General features: G+C 41.6%; 1 long non-coding RNA gene across 1 annotated transcript; it reads right to left on the reverse strand.

Moving 5' to 3' along the window:
• Window positions 1-6848: 6848 nt before the first annotated feature.
• LOC111958546 (uncharacterized) lies at window positions 6849-16228 on the reverse strand. The gene is made up of 3 exons (XR_002876551.2): window positions 15825-16228; window positions 11774-11900; window positions 6849-8370 (listed from the first exon to the last, which is right to left on the reverse strand). It is a non-coding gene; the product is annotated as an uncharacterized lncRNA (long non-coding RNA).
• Between the last annotated feature and the right edge of the window lie 534 nt (window positions 16229-16762).

Raw genomic sequence — 16762 nt, forward strand, 5'->3', positions numbered from 1 at the left:
ATAGTCTGGGTAGCCATTTGATTAGATGTTCAGGAGTCTTATGGCTTGGGGGTAGAAGCTGTTTAGAAGCCTCTTGGACCTAGACTTGGTGCTCCGGTACCGCTTGCCGTGCGGTAGCAGAGAGAACAGTCTTTGACTGGGGTGCCTGGAATCTTTGACAATTTTTAGGGCCTTCCTCTGACACCGCCTTGTATAGAGGTCCTGGATGGCAGGAAGCTTGGCCCCAGTGATGTACTGGGCCGTTCGCACGACGCTCTGTAGTGCCTTGCGGTCGGAGCCCGAGCAATTGCCATACCAGGCAGTGATGCAACCAGTCAGGATACCCTCGATGGTGCAGCTGTAGAACCTTTTGAAGATCTGAGGACCCATGTCAAATCTTTTTAGTCTCCTGAGGGGGAACAGGTTTTGTCATGTCCTCTTCTATGAAGACTATGAAATAACACATATGTAATCATGTTGTAATCCAAAAAGCGTTAAACAAATCAAAATATATTTGTCACGACTCCCACCGAAGGTGGCTCCTCTTCCTGTTCGGGTGGCGCTCGGCGGTCGTCGTCACCGGTTTACTAGCTGCCACCGATCCCTTTTAACTTTTCTGTTAGTTTTGTCTTATTGGTTACACCTGTTTCTTGTTTGGGTTTTGGTAAGGGCTATTTAAGCCGGTTATGCCCGCCTGCTTTTGTGCGGGCTTGTTCCTCTGTTAGTTTGTGGATGTGCATTTTGTATTTTATTTTCTCCGGACTGTTTGGGTCCTGTTTTTGGGCCGGTCAGTTTTATGCGCCTAGTGTTTTTGGCGTGACCATTATGTACCGGAATAAATACGATTGTCCTAACCCTCTGCTCTCTGCGCCTGACTCCAAACCCACTACTCCTAGAAGTCTTGACAATATTTAATATTTGAGATTCTTCAAATAGCCACCTTAATGACAGTTTTGTACACTCTTGGCAATCTCTCAACCAGCTTCAACTGGAATACTTTTCCAACAGTCTTGAAGGAGTTCCCACATATATTGAGCACTTGTTGGCTGCTTTTTTTTTACTCTGCAATCTGACTCGTCCCAAACCATCTCAATTTCGGGGGATTGTGGAGGCCAGGTCATCTGATTCCTGTGGCGGCCCTCATGAGAGCCAGTTTCATCATAGCGCTTGATGGCTTTTCCGACTGCACTTGAAGAAAGTTTTTTAAATGTTCCGTATTGACTGAACTTCATGTCTTAAAGTAATGATGGACTGTCGTTTCTCTTTCCTTATTCGAGCTGTTCTTACCATAATATGGACTTGGTATTTTACCAAATAGGGCTATCTCCCGTATACCACCCCTACCTTGTCACAACACAACTGATTGGCTCGAACGCATTAAGAATGAAAGAAATTCCACAAATGAACTTTTAACAAGGCACACCTGTTAATTGAAATTCATTCCAGGTGACTACCTTATGAAGCTGATTGAGAGAATTCCAAGAGTGTGCAAAGCTGTCATCAATGCAAASGGTGGCTATTTGAATAATCTGAAATATTAAATATGTTTTGATTTGTTTAACACTTTTTTGGTTACTACATGATTCCATATGTGTTATTTCATAGTTTTGATGTCGTCACTATTATTCTATGTCGAAAATAGTACAAATAAAGAAAAACCCTTGAATGAGTAGGTGTTTTAAAACTTCTGACCGGTAGTGTATATCTATAACATGTTCTATCCTGTATTTCTATCTGATATTATGACATCTAGTGGCCCTTTTGGGTACTTTAGATTACAACAGGCGTCTACATTTACTTCTGGCCTTATCTGTCCCACTATTATTTGTGGAGATATGCTCTGATGAAGGTCGACTGACCAAATTAAAATTCTGACCGAGATATAATTCAAATAAATGTGCATCTGACTGGAAGTGTGTTTTGCTATCAAAAACATATACTTTTGAAAGGATCAACCATTTTGTGTGTTAATATATGGAGAACATCTAAACTTACTTTTAGTAATATTTAGTTCTACTTTCTGGTTTAACTTGGAGAGATGACCTCCTATCTGACTTCTAGACCATAAAATGTATGGTCATCAATTGTAGTAATCTGACCCCATAAACCACACATTTCTTTAAAATATTTGTTGTTGTTGTTATTAAGGATGTCTAGAGGCAACATCAAAGTTAGTCCTGAAGTATTTGGAAGTTMAACTATCTCTCTAACTTGTCTATCAATATATGAATGTGGCCCTAAATCTCTGTTTTGCAACCCCTTAAGCCCAATGATGCGTTTTTGCAAACACTACAAACACCTACAGTAATGCTCCAATTAGTGAATCTGGCAACAGACCTGATCCATAACAAAACCCTGAGGAGAAAATGATTAGGTTAGGGTAAGCAAAAACGTTTTGAATGCAACAACATGTATGCTACATAGAAATAGTATGCCAGTTTGATGGTATCACTATCATTGAAGATTGAATTGAATTTTACACTCTCATTCAGCCTTGCTTATAGTGAGGTCCGACACCCTTGATAAAGATGAGTAATAATGATATACAAAAATCTAATACTGAGCTGTATTGGGTATGCTAAAGAAATTGGGAAATTATATAATTTTATACTAATACAATTGCTCAGAGATGAGATTTTGTCTTTTAACAAGTACAAAGAAAAATCCTCAAAGGTAGGGTCAAAATGATTGACACCCCTAAAGATTCWTATCATTAAAGTAGTCAATAGTTTAGTATTTAGTCCCATATTCCTAGACAACATCAAGCCTGTGACTCTAAAAATGTGTTGGATGCATTTGCATTTTGGTTGTGTTTCGAGTTATGTTGTACCCAATAGGAATGAATGGTAAATAATGTATTGTGTCATTTTGGATTCACTTATATTGGTAATAAAAATAGAGTATGTTTCGAAACAATTCTACATTTATGTGGATGCTAACATGATTACGGATAATCCTGCATTAATCGTGAATAATGATGAGTGAGAAAGTTAGACGGACCAAATACTGCACTTTTGATTACTTTATTCATAAGAATCTTTAGAGGTGTCATTAATTTTGATCCCTACCATTTTGAGATTTTTTWAAATTTCTTGTTAAACAAAATCTCTATCTCTGAGCAGTACTTTTAGTATAACATAATATATACTGAACAAAAATATAAACGCAACATATACAGTGTTGTTCACATAGGTGCACATTGAGCTGGGGACAATTAAAGGAAACTCTAAAATGTGCAGATTTGTCACACAAYACAATGCCACAGATGTCTGAAGTTTTGAGGGAGCGTGCAATTGGCATGCTGACTGTAGGAATATCCACCAGAGCTGTTTCCAGAGAATTGAAGGTTGTTTTAGAGAATTTGGACAGTACATCTAACCGGCCACACAACCGCAGACAACATGTAACCCGCGCCAGCCCAGGACCTCTACATCTGGCTTCTTCACCTGTGGGATTGTTTGAGGAGGGGGAGGGGGGATGCTGAGAAGTATTAATTTCGGTAATAAAGCCCTTTTGTGGGGAAAAACTCATTCTGATTGGCTGGGCTTGGCTCCCCAGTGGGTGGACCTGGCTCCCAAGTGGGTGGGTCAATGCCTTCCCAAGCCCACCCATGGCTGCGCCCCTGACCAGTCATTTGGAATCCGTAGATTAGGGCCTACTGAATTTATTTTAATTGACTGATTTCCTTCTACGAACTGTAAATCTTTGAAATGGTTGCATGTTGCATTTATATATTTTTTCAGTATATCATTTCCCWATTTTTTTAGCATACAATATGCAGTGCATTCAGAAAGTATTCACACCCCTTGAATTTTTCTACATTATGATATGTTACAGCCTTCATTTAAAATGGATAAAACATTTATTTTGTGTCACTGGCCTACACACGATGCCCCATAATGTCAAAGTAGAATTATGTTTTTTAAACTGTTTACAAATTAATAAAAAATGAAAAGCTGAAATGTCTTGTGGCAATAAGTATTCAACCCCTTTGTTATGGTAAGCCTAGATAAGTTCAGGAGTAAAMATGTGCTTAACAAGACACATAATAAATTGCATGGACATGAGTACTTCCTTTCTGTACTCCACACATACAATTATCTGTAAGGTCCCTCAGGTGAGCAGTGCATTTCAAGGAAGGGCACCTACTGATAGATGGGTAAAAATTAAAAAGCAGACATTGAATATCCCATTAATTACACTTTGGATGGTGTATCAATACACCCAATCACTACAAAGACACAGCTGTCCTTACTAACTCAGTTGCCGGAGAGGAAGGAAAGTGCTCAGGGACTTCACCATGAGGTCAATGGTGACTTCAGTAGGTCCTATGATTGAGTGTAGYMTGGCCAGGAGTGTGAAGGWGAACGGAAAGGCACCGGAGCAACGAACCGCCCTTTCTGTCTCTGCCTGGCCGGTTCCCCTCTCTCCACTGGGATTCTCTGCCTCTAACCCTATCAMAGGGGCTGAGTCACTGGCTTACTGGTGCGTCACTTGAGTGGGTTGAGTCACTGACGTGATCTTCCTGTCCGGGTTGGCGCCCCCCCTTGGGTTGTGCCGTGGCGGAGATCTTCGTGGGCTAAACTCGGCCTTGTCCCAGGATGGTAAGTTGGTGGTTGAAGWTATCCCTCGAGTGGTGTGGGGTCTATGCTTTGGCAAAGTGGGTGGGGTTATATCCTGCCTGTTTGGCCCTGTCCGGGGGAAATCGTYGGACGGGGCCACAGTGTCTCCCGACCCCTCCTGTCTTAGCCTCCAGTATTTATGCTGCAGTAGTGTATGTGTTGGGGGGCTAGGGTCAGTCTGTTATATCTGGAGTATTTCTCCTGTCTTATGACTCCTTGCTGTCCCCAGTCCACCTGGCCGTGCTGCTGCTCCAGTTTCAACTGTTCTGTCTGTGGCTATGGAACCCTGACCTGTTCACCGGACGTGCTACCTGTCTCAGACCTGCTGTTTTCAACTCTCTAAAGACAGCAGGAGCGGTAGAGATACTCTGAATGATCGGCTATAAAAAGCCAACTGACATTCACTCCTGAGGTGCTGACCTGTTGCACCCCCGACAACCACGGTGATTATTATTATTTGACCCTGCTGGTCAACTATGAACATTTGAACATCTTGGCCATGTTCTGTTATAATCTCCAACCGGCACAGCCAGAAGAGGATTGGTCACCCCTCATAGCCTGGTTCCTCTCTAGGTTTCTTCCTAGGTTCTGGCCTTTCTAGGGAGTTTTTCCTAGCCACTGTGCTTCTACACCTGCATTGCTTGCTGTTTGGGGTTTTAGGCTGGGTTTCTGGACAGCACTTTGTGACATCAGTTGATGTAAGAAGGGCTTTATAAATACATTTGATTGAAGAACTGTTCGTCGGGAGCTTCATGAAATGGTTTTCCATGGCCAAGCAGCTGCACACAAGCCTAAGATCAACATGCACAATGCCAAGTGTTGGCTGCAGTGGCGGAAAGCTCGCCACCACTGGACTCTGGAGCAGTGGAAACCGGCTCGTTGGAGTGATGAATAATGCCTCACCATCTGGCAGTCCGATGGACTAATTTGGGTTTGGCTCACGCCAGGAGAACGCTACCTGCCCAAATGCATAGTGACAACTGTAAAGTTTGGTGGAGGAGGAATGGTCTGGGGCTGTTTTTCATGGTTCGGGCTAGGCCCTTTTAGTTCCAGTGTAGGGAAATGTTAACCTTACAGCATACCATGCCATTCTAGACAATTCTGCGCTTCCAACTTTGTGGCAACAATTTGGRGAAGGCCTTTTCCTGTTTCAGCATGATAATTCCCCCATTCACAAAGCGAGGTTCATACAGAAATGGTTTGTCGATTGGTGTGGAAGAACTTGACTGGCCTGCACAGAGCCCTGACCTCACCTTGGAATGCCAACTGCGAGCTAGGCCTAATCGACTAACATCCGTGCCTAGCCTCACTAATGCTCTTGTGGCTGAATGGAAGCAAGTCTCTGCAGCAATGTTCCAACATCTCGTGGAAAGCCTTTCCAGAAGAGTGGAGCCTGTTATAGCAGAAAAGAGGAGACCAACTCCATATTAATGCCCATGATTTTGGAATGAGATGTTCGACGAGGAGCTGTCCACATACTTTTGGTCATGTAGTGTATTTGTGGGCCAAAAATAAACTGAGACATTTATTTTATTAAGTTTATTTGGCAGGGTCAATGCACAACAAAAATATAGGCTAAGTCTCAGAGCACTGAGAACATCTGTCGCATCAGATAGTGGCATTCTGAGATTTGAGGTGAAGGTCAGGGTGTTGGGAGAGACAGCCTGTTTGTGCGTTCGTAGGTTGACATCCTCTACAGTAGGCTAGCAGGCAATGCAGAGTCTGATGGGACAGCAAAAAGTTGGGTATAAAAGTCAACAGGATGACATAGCCTAAATAACTTGCTCTGTATTAGTAGGTAGGCTCTCATCTCTCCTGCTGGGCTCGGCGCAGCGGTCATGTTTCTCCTCCCTGGAGTTGTATGCCTCTGTTTCGAAATGCCGCCTTTTAATGCAGTTAACCATCCAATGTAGAAGCAACAGGTGGAGGTCTGCTGACAATACACTACATGACCAAAAGTATGTGGACACTCGTCGAACATCTCATTCCAAAATCACTTAACCTTTTACAAATGAGTTAGCTAGCTTCAATGTCAGATAATTTTCTCCCAGAAGGTCTGAGTTGCACTTGGAGGTGCTACTGTAATAATGAAGATGGTTTGCCTAAAACTACCACAACAATTACATTGTCTATTGTTAGGTTCTAATTTTTCAGAGTACATAACTCACGGACATTAGAGAAGCTTAACCAAGTTTAATTCTTCCCAAAGGGTCGTTACAGCTGTAATTCAGACACAGACATGTTCCCATCATCACAAGTATGTGTGTGTATATATATATATACTCCACTTTAGACACCTCTCCTTCTCTCCAATCCTTGCATCTTATGGATCGACAGGAAGAGGGTAACAGGATAATAAACCATTATTCCTCCCTTCAGGGGATCCGACCTGACCTCCTGACCTCAACCCCTCYTTCGCCTAATCCACAGATGTCCTCTCGTATCACCTATCGCACTCCCGTGACTCTCTCCCGTCCACCCAGCAAATTCCACAGCCACTTTGTCTTTCTACAGGTCTCCTTTATATACTATGCGTCTGATCTRTCATGTCTTTAATATCTCAATGTTCAAAGTTTACCCCGAATCCAACACTATGCTAAATGTGTTTACATTGTAAAATAAAGAAAATTGGGCTAAGAAATACTTTATTCAATGGGGCTAGGCAAAGCAGAGATGACAAAATACACTGAACAAAAGTATAAACATGTAAAATCCAGGAAATGTTCCATATGCACAAAAAGCTTATTTGTCTCATTTTGTGCACAAATTTGTTTACATCCCTGTTAGTGAGCATTTCTCCTTTGCCAAGATAATCCATCCACCTGACAGGTGTGGCATATCAAGAAGCTGATTAAACAGAATGATCATTACACAGGTGTACCTTGTGCTGGGGACAATAAAAGGCCACTTTAAAATGTGCAGTTTTGTCGCAAAACACAATGCCACAGATGTCTCAACTTTTGAGGGAGCGTGCAATTGCCATGCTGACTACAGGAATGTCGACCAGAGCTGTTGCCAGATAATTGAATATTTATTTCTCTACCATAAGCTGCCTCCAATGTTGTTTTAGAGAATATTGCAGTATGTCCAACTGCAAACCACATGTAACCATGCAAGCCCAGGACCTCCACATCCGGCTTCTTCACCTGCAGGATTGTCTGAGGGGGAGGACGGTGCTAAGGAGTATTTCTTTCTGTTGTAAARCCCTTTTCTTGGGGGAAAAACTAATTCAGATTGGCTGGACCTGGCTCCCCAGTGGGTGGGCCTGGCTGCCAAGTGGGTGGGCCTATGCCCTCCCAGGGCCACCCATGGCTGCATCCCTGCTCAGTCATGTGAAATCCATAGATAAGGGCCTAATTTATTTATTTCAGTTCACTGATTTCCTTATATGAACTGTAACTCAGTAAAATATTTAAAATTGTTGCGTTTATATTTATGTTCAGTATACTTTATTTCACCCATAACAATGTAGCCTACTATTAAAGTACAGAATGTTTACAATATTATTTTACACATTCCAAATTAGATTTTATATATTCATATGGTTTAAGGGTGCATCTTTTGTCATGACGACAAGGTGAAGGTGCGCTCTACTCAAACAGCAGAATCATTCATTCAGATAGTCCAAAGTAAAATGACAACAATCTCATATGTCTGCTATCATATCTGGAAAAGGACGAAGTAGAAGTAGAAACTGATGCAGCATTGCTCATCTTCACAGTGGAAATTCAGTCGACATCGGTGTCTTGATAGAGGTCAGCTGGTGAACCTACAGCAGTACATAAACAAATGAAAACACACTTGATGTTAGAATATCACTTATTCAGGTCACCTATACCATCAGATAAATGGGATAGGCATGAAATCCTGATATAAAGGTGCTATATTATAAAGGTGCTTCCCCAAACTTAACTCACACGACACAGCTTGTAGTTTTGCTATTAGCATATCTATSTAGCAAATTTTGGCTAATTTACTGTTGGTGTTGACACCTGGTTAGCATAACAGCTACACTAAACTCGAAATCGATCAGACTTGACTTACCAGTCATGAAATGATCATAACAGACCCTGTACTGACAGCTTTCTGGGTTCAGGTCTTGCCAGGCAAAAAGGTTTCTTTGCTTTTCTGACAGTTCTTGAGTCTTATCTCATTGGTATCACCAATGGTGTTTCATGATTGCGGGGAATCTGTAAATGTATTTTGTAAATCAATTTTTTTGCCGTTGTCTTTCCTGTCTTGTTACAGAAGCCAAATACTCCACAGAAAATGACTGTGGTGATGAATCAACTTGTTTTCGCACTGTTATCCTGCAGTCTGGGGTAGCCACTCAGCTATTGTTGTCAGAAGAATTAATGTGGTGGTCTTCCAACATGGCCGCCAGGAGGCGTCGTACATCAACTGCAAGCCCTCTATTCAGCATCGTTCACACCCTCTTCTAAGCCCCACCCATTTCTTTAAGGATTCACGTGAGGCCATGTGCTAAACAGCGTGAGTAAGGTAGTGTAGTAAACAACCAAATACTTTTTCCACATTTTGTTACGTTACAGCCTTATTCCGAAATTGATTAAATTGTTTTTTCCCTCATCAATCTACACACAATACCCCATAATGACAATGCAAAAACAGCAAATGTAGAAATAAAAAAACTTAAATATTACATTCACATAATAATTCCTACCCTTTACTCAGTACTTTGTTGAAGCACCTTTGGCAGCTATTACAGCTTCAAGTCTTACTGGGTATGACGCTACAAGTGTGGCACACCTGTATTTGGGGAGTTTCTCCCATTCTTCTCTTCAGATCCTCTCAAGCTCCGTCAGGTTGGATGGGGAGCGTCACTGCACATTTATTTTCAGGTCTCTCGGGTTCAAATCCGTGCTTTGGCTGGACCACTCAAGGACACTCGGAGACTTGTCCCGAAGCCACTCCTGCATTGTCTTTGCTGTGTGCTTAGGATCGTTGTCCTGTTGGAAGGTGAACCTTCACCCCAGTTTGAGGTCCTGGGCGCTCTGGAGCACGTTTTCATTAAGGATCTCTCTGTACTGTGCTCCGTTCATCTTTCCCTCAATCCTGACTATTTTCCCAGTCCCTGCCTCTGAAAAACATCCCCACAGCACAATGCTGCCACCACCATGCTTCACCGTAGGGATGGTGATAGGTTTCCTCCAGACATGAGACTTGGCATTCAGGCCAAAGAATTAAATCTTGGTTTCATCAGACCAGCGAATCTTGTTTCTCATGGTTTGAGAGTCCTTTAGGTGCCTTTTGGCAAGCTCCAAGCGGGCTGTCATGTGCCTTTTTACTGAGGAGTGGCTTCCATCTGGCCACTCTACCATTAAGGCCTGATTGGTACTGCAGAGATGGTTGTCCTTCTGGAAGGTTGTCCCATCKSCACAGAGGAACTCTGGAGCTATGTCAGAGTGACCATTGGGTTCTTGGTCACTGTTACGCACGCCTCTGAGAAGAGGGAACGCAACTCCCTGCTGCAACTCAACTCCCTGTGAAGTGTAAGAGGTATGGACTGTAGGCGTGAGTAAGGACGACAAAGGCAGATTTTACCGTTACTAGGATTTATTTCCTTACGGTAATATGGGGAAAAGGGGCTGGACGGAACCAAAGCAAAGAAAGTAAATATCAAAACTTCCCCCTTTCCTATCTAACCTGCCTACCCACTACTTACCTATCTTAACACCACCTGGTGCCCTAACCAAAATACAGGGGGTGGTCCGCCCAGGTCTTACCTAGTGTGCCTAGACAATGAATATACTACGGGTATATGTATGCCCGCGGGCCTCTTGCCTAAGCACTCCCAAAGTGCCTTCTCCTTCCCCCCTGGGAACAAATGAAACAGAACAATTATTAACAAACAATTTCAATAATCAAAACAGTGCGTCCTATAACACATAAGACATAACCAATCAGCTCCCTCAGCAACAACTTATATAGTACATACCAAATCTCTGAGAAACAACCAACACTTTMTCACAATCAAATTCTCAAGCAAGGATCTCTCTCTCCAATATTTCCAAAATCTTCTCTCTCTCCAAAAAAGATCCCTTTTCCTGAACAGAACACTGGCTTTTATATTCCTCAGGTGGCAAAGGTAATTAGTGTCAGCTGCTTCTTGACGAGGGGGCGTGGTCAGCTCTCCAATTATCAATTAGCCATGGAGAACTCAGGAAGCTATCTCCTGAAACACACACTCAAATACATACCACAACACAGAAAACTGGGGAACGTAACAGTCACCTCCCTGACCAAGGCCCTTYTCCCCCGATTGCTCAGTTTGGCTGGGCAGCCAGCTCTAGGAAGAGTGTTGGTGGCTCCAAACTTCTTCCATTTAAGAACGATGGAGGCCACTGTGTTCTTGGGGACCTTCAATGCTGCAGATATGTTTTGGTACCCTTCCCCAAATCTGTACCTCAACACAATCCTGTCTCAGAGCTCTACAAACAATTCCTTCAACCTCATGGCTTGGATTTTGCTCTGACATGCACTGTCAACTTTGGGACCTTTATATAGACAGGTGTGTGCCTTTCCAAATCATGTTCAATCAATTGAATTCACCTCAGGTGGACTTCAATCAAGTTGTAGAAACATCWCAAGGATGATCAGTGGAAACAGGATGCACCTGAGCTCAATTTCTAGTCTCATGTCAAAGGGTCTGAATATATTTCWAAAAATCTGTTTTCGCTTTGTCATTATGGGGTATTGTGTGTAGATTGAGGAAAACATTTTTTAAAATCTGTTTCAGAATAAGGCGTGAACGTAACAAATGTGGAGAAAAAAAAAATGCCACTCTAGCAAGGATTATCTACACATACTGAGTAGCTCACGTTATAGACAGAAGCATTCTACATGGCAGACCAATCCGAACTCCTCTCTTGGCATGTCCAGCCCATCCATTATCTCAGCCAATCATAGCTTGCGGGAAGGTTCCTGACTTTTTCCGTGGCTAAACCAACCAGGCTCATTCTCAGTTTGATTCGTATTTACAGATGGCATACAAGTTTGTTATTAAGGCACATGAAAGTTCACATGTTCCAGAAAGCATTTAGATTTCTTTTTAAAAAGCATTCAAATGCCTCTCATATGAAGTAGTGACATGCGACATACGGCTAGCTTCCTGAAACGGGTCACATGAGTGGAGTGTATATAAAAATACTTACTGACATGGCGTGCTCCATGTTCTTGCTGGTAGCAGGCCTCAACCTGGATGTAGGGGAATGTCCTAAATTGTATGGTTGCATCCATCGCCACCAGGCTCCGGGAAATCAGATGACAAACCTTCATAGACTAACAAAAGAAAAGGGTACCTGTATTTACGATTTAGTCAATTGAAGTCATTACAGTCACAGGTTTTTTACACAGGAGTGTACAGGTTTTTGTTCCAGCACTTCACTAACACCACCTTCAACTAATTGTAGTCTAAATTGAACAAAACTTGCACACAGTATAATCCTCTGGGACAGAAATCACCCGTGCCTGTGTTATTGAAGGAACTTCCCAAGTTACAAGATTACAATTCTGCATGATAGAAAGAGAATAACGTGTGGATCTATATCTGACCTTGAATATAAACTCAATGATTTCATGGTGGCCGGGAGGTTGTGAAATTCTTCACATTTGTCACGCCTTGATCTGTTTCTCCTGTCCTTGTGCTTGTCTCCACCCCCTCCAGGTGTCACTTATTATCCCCGGTGTATTTATCCCTGTTTCCTGTCTCTCTGTGCCAGTTCGTCTTGTTTGTCAAGTCGACCAGCGTCGACTTGACAAACAAGGGGATGCTTGTTTGTCAAGAGGGGTAGACTCTTTTTCTCAAAAGGGGTAGACTTTTTGCCTACCCCTTTTGCTATAATAAATATCGGAGCTCAACCATCTGCCTCTTGTGTCTGCATTTGGGTCTCACCCTGTGCCCTTATAACATTTGTTTGGGTGTTAGGGATGTGCGTCAATCTGAGGAGAACAGTGCAGAGATGTAAAGGGGAAGAAATTCCCCTCACTGCTCAAATTTCAGTGCTGGTTGCTGAGAAACACACCTGCCTTTTTTAATGTGCCATCATTTTGTAAACAGTTTTACATATAAGCTTGATCAAGTTTTCACCCATTTACATTTCATGTATGATTTGATACTTAATTTTTTCTTCACAAATGCCTAGCTACTTAGCTAGTTGTATGTGCTGTAAAATCAGGAGAGGCTTTTTTCTTGCCAACTTTTGCACTCATCAATTAATTAATAAATAGGAAGTGGAATGAAGTAGTTTGACAAAGTGTTCAGAAATCGGTAACAAGTCTTTCAAATTTAGCTAGCAAATATTTAATTTATTTTCTACAAACCTAGCTAGGTAACATTGGCTACAGTGCTGATCGGGAAGTTAGCTAGCTAGCTTTCCCCCACCAGTTTCAATTTAGCTAACTGGCTAATGGCATTTATWGCTATCAACTTTATCTATCAGATGGTTAACTAGCAAATATACAAACTCAACATGCAACAATTCCAAAGATTTAATGAGTGACAGTTTATAGAAGGAAATCATTCAAAATAAATACATTCATTAGGTCCTAATTTATTGATTTCACATGAATGGAGGACACAGCCAATCAGAATGAGGTTTTCYGCACAAAAGGGCTTTATTGTAGACTTTAATGCTCCTCCTTTTATCATGGGACCAACACTTTACATGCTGCGTTTTTTTTATATATAATTTTTCTCCTTACATCGAAACTAGCCAGTAACCAGATAGTGACGATAAAGCTAGGATGAATGTAAATAAACTATTGTCATGCCTATTTGTAAAAAAAATGTACTCATATAGCGCCTTCAGAAAGTTTTCACACCCTTTGACTTTTTACACATTTTGTGTTACWGCCTGAATTTAAAATGAATTAAATTGAGATTTTGTGTCACTGGCCTACACACAATCCCCCATAATATCAAAGTGGAAGTTATTTCAAAATGAAAAGCTGACCATTTTTGAGTCAGTAAGTGTTCAACCCTTTGTTATGGCAAGCCKAAATAAATTCAGGAGTAAAAATGTGCTTAACAACTCAAATAATAAGTTGCATGCAATGTGTGAATCAATTGTGTTTTAACATTCTTTTTTTATGAATACCTCATCTCTGTACCCTACAGATACAATTATCTGTAAGGTCCCTAATTCGAGCAGTGAATTTCAAACACTGATTCAACCACAGTTCCTCTGCGTACACATCTCGGACAAACTGAAATGGTCCACCCACACAGACAGCGTGGTGAAGAAGGCGCAACAGCGCCTCTTCAACCTCAGGAGGCTGAAGAAACTTGGATTGTCACCGAAAACACTCAAAATTTTACAGATGCACAATCGAGAGCATCCTGTCGGGCTGTATCACCGCCTGGTTCAGCAACTGCTCCGCCCACAACCGTAAGGCTCTCCAGAGAGTAGTGAGGTCTGCACAACGCATCACCGGGGGCAAACTACCTGCCCTCCAGAACACCTACACCACCCGATGTCACAGGAAGGCCAAAAAGATCATCAAGGACAACAACCACYCGAGCCACTGTCTGTCCACCCCGCTATCATCCAGAAGGCGAGGTCAGTACAGGTGCATCAAAGCTGGGACCGAGAGACTGAAAAACAGCTRTCTCAAGGCCATCAGATTGTTAAACAGCCATCACTAACATTGAGTGGCTGCTGCCAACATACTGACTCAAATCTCTAGCCACTTTAATAATAAAAAATGTGATGTAATAAATGTTTCACTAGTCAATTTAAACAATGCAACTTTTCATAATGTTTACATTACTCACCTCATATGTATATACTGTATTCTATACCATTTACTGCATCTTGCCTATGCCGCACGGCCATCGCTCATCCATATATTTATATGTACATATTATTATTCATTCCTTTACACTTGTGTATAAGGTAGTTGTGAAATTGTTAGATTACTTGTTAGATATTACTGTATGGTCGGAACTAGAAGCACAAGCATTTTGCTACACTCGCGTTAACATCTGCTAACCATGTGTATGTGACCAATAAAATGTGATTTTAACCAGGGAGTTTTTCCAATGCCTYGCAAAGAAGGGCACCTATTGGTAGATGGGTAAAAAAATATAGCAGAATATTTATTAATTGTACTTTGGATGGTGTATCACACAGCCAGTACCTACAAAGATACAGGCATCCTTCCTAACTCAGTTGCCAGAGAGGAAGGAAACCATTCAGGGATTTCAACATGAGGCCAATGGTAAATTTAAAACAGTTACAGTTTAATGGCTGTGATAGGAAAACTGAGGATGGATCAACAACATTGTAGTTACTCCACAATACTAATACTGCAAAAAATGTGGCAAAGCAATACACTTTTGTCCAGAATGCAAAGTGTTATGTGTTCTATTGCATTTTCTCCAAACATTACTGAGTACCACCATCCATATGTTGAAGCATGGTGGTGGCTGCATCATTATACGTATGGGAGTGGTGGTTGGTGCCATTTTAAGATGAGGGAGGACGATTACATGTTTTATTAGCATGGCCTTATTTCTATTACAGTATATTGGATGACTGTCATTCATATTCCATTCACCCGGCTCAATGTAACATCGATAGGTTTAGGCTACTACATGATACTCAAATTTTCCCTATACCTATCATGAGATTGCTACAACGTAGTCTACGAATGAAAGTTTACAACGTAGGTGCAAAGTCCAAGAAAAATGTGAGTATTCAAGGTGACAGTGACACATTCATTACCGCCTAACTCACTCTTGCCTTCATCTAGCTGATCTAGGGTGTAATTATTAGTCCAAACCAGTAGTTGTGTGTGGATAAAATCACTGGGGAAGCCAAGCCAGGGRAAAAAAGTCATATTACAACCTATGTGTTGTGATAATTGCGTTGTTTGCTTTATAACCTTAGTTCATATGCCTTGCGACTGTGATATATATATATATATATATATATGCAAGTTAATGTTTCCAACATTGTCGGACCACTAAACAACTATTGATTTAGAACCACTGAGAGGTACCACAAGTCGCAAAGAAAACAGAAGCTGCCTCCACTATTCCAGCACCATTTCAACATCATCAAATCACCTTTGCTTAGTCTAATACAGTGACAACTAAAAGATAAAAACAATTTAGTCCAAAGCAAGCTAAATATGATGTGGCTGTTCATGGTTCTAATTTATGTGTGCATTTGTGCATGTAGAAAATACATGTTTACTCACCCGACTTGTAGAGAAACGCAAATGCCATTCTCCTTTCATGTTGACAAAACGGTCTATCACTCTGTAGTACAGTACACGCTTTTTTGTTGTCCTATGCTACCTGGCTAAAATGCTTGCTCGCTAGCTTAACTTCCTTTCATGGGCAATGTTAGCAAAGTTAACATTAGTCTTCTACATCTAGCTGCATACTGAACTTCCATCCTCTCAGGATGAATGAATTAATGGTTGGATCAGAATCGCCGTTATAATCATTGACCAGTACGGAGAATTAAGTAAAACCACAAGTCCAAATCCCCCTCTCCATCCATGGCTAATTTAGGTAAGGACCAATTTTAGCTAGCTAGCTAGCCACCGAAGGACAACGAGACACACAACAATTCAAGTTGTTTCTGTCAATGACGTATGCTCTTGATGCGACGTTATTGGAGAGAAGCCAAATCCAAACCTGCTTCCTTTGACACTTGGCGGGCCAGGACCATTCACATTTGAGCTCACTCAGTTTAGCTCAAYGCTGATTGGCTATTATGCTCGCGGGCATCCCTTGCATTCGGTGCTACGTGCGGCAACAAAATTACATACTCTTTTGGACCAGACAGCATCATATAGATGGCCTACACATACAGAGACAGAGGGGCGCTGTTTAGCACATTAAGTCTTTTGTGAATTGAAGGAAAATTATGAAATGCAGAGATAAGAAAGGTGCATTATTTAATGTTTAAACAAAAAAAAATATTGGCCAATTTTGGGGGGAAGCCTGGCTTCCGTTGGCATCCGTCAATACACTCTACTGTTCCAAACAGTTGAAAACGAGAGTTACCATTAGACAAATTCAGGTATGTTAATCCCAGTTTTGTTCAGTTTACTTCCATTTTAAGAAATGTTTTTCAACAGAATTGGCAGAATGAATACACCCCTGATCACCCGGCTGCAAACACATA

The sequence above is a fragment of the Salvelinus sp. IW2-2015 genome, linkage group LG35 (assembly GCF_002910315.2).
Source record: "Salvelinus sp. IW2-2015 linkage group LG35, ASM291031v2, whole genome shotgun sequence".
Taxonomy (NCBI): domain Eukaryota; kingdom Metazoa; phylum Chordata; class Actinopteri; order Salmoniformes; family Salmonidae; genus Salvelinus; species Salvelinus sp. IW2-2015.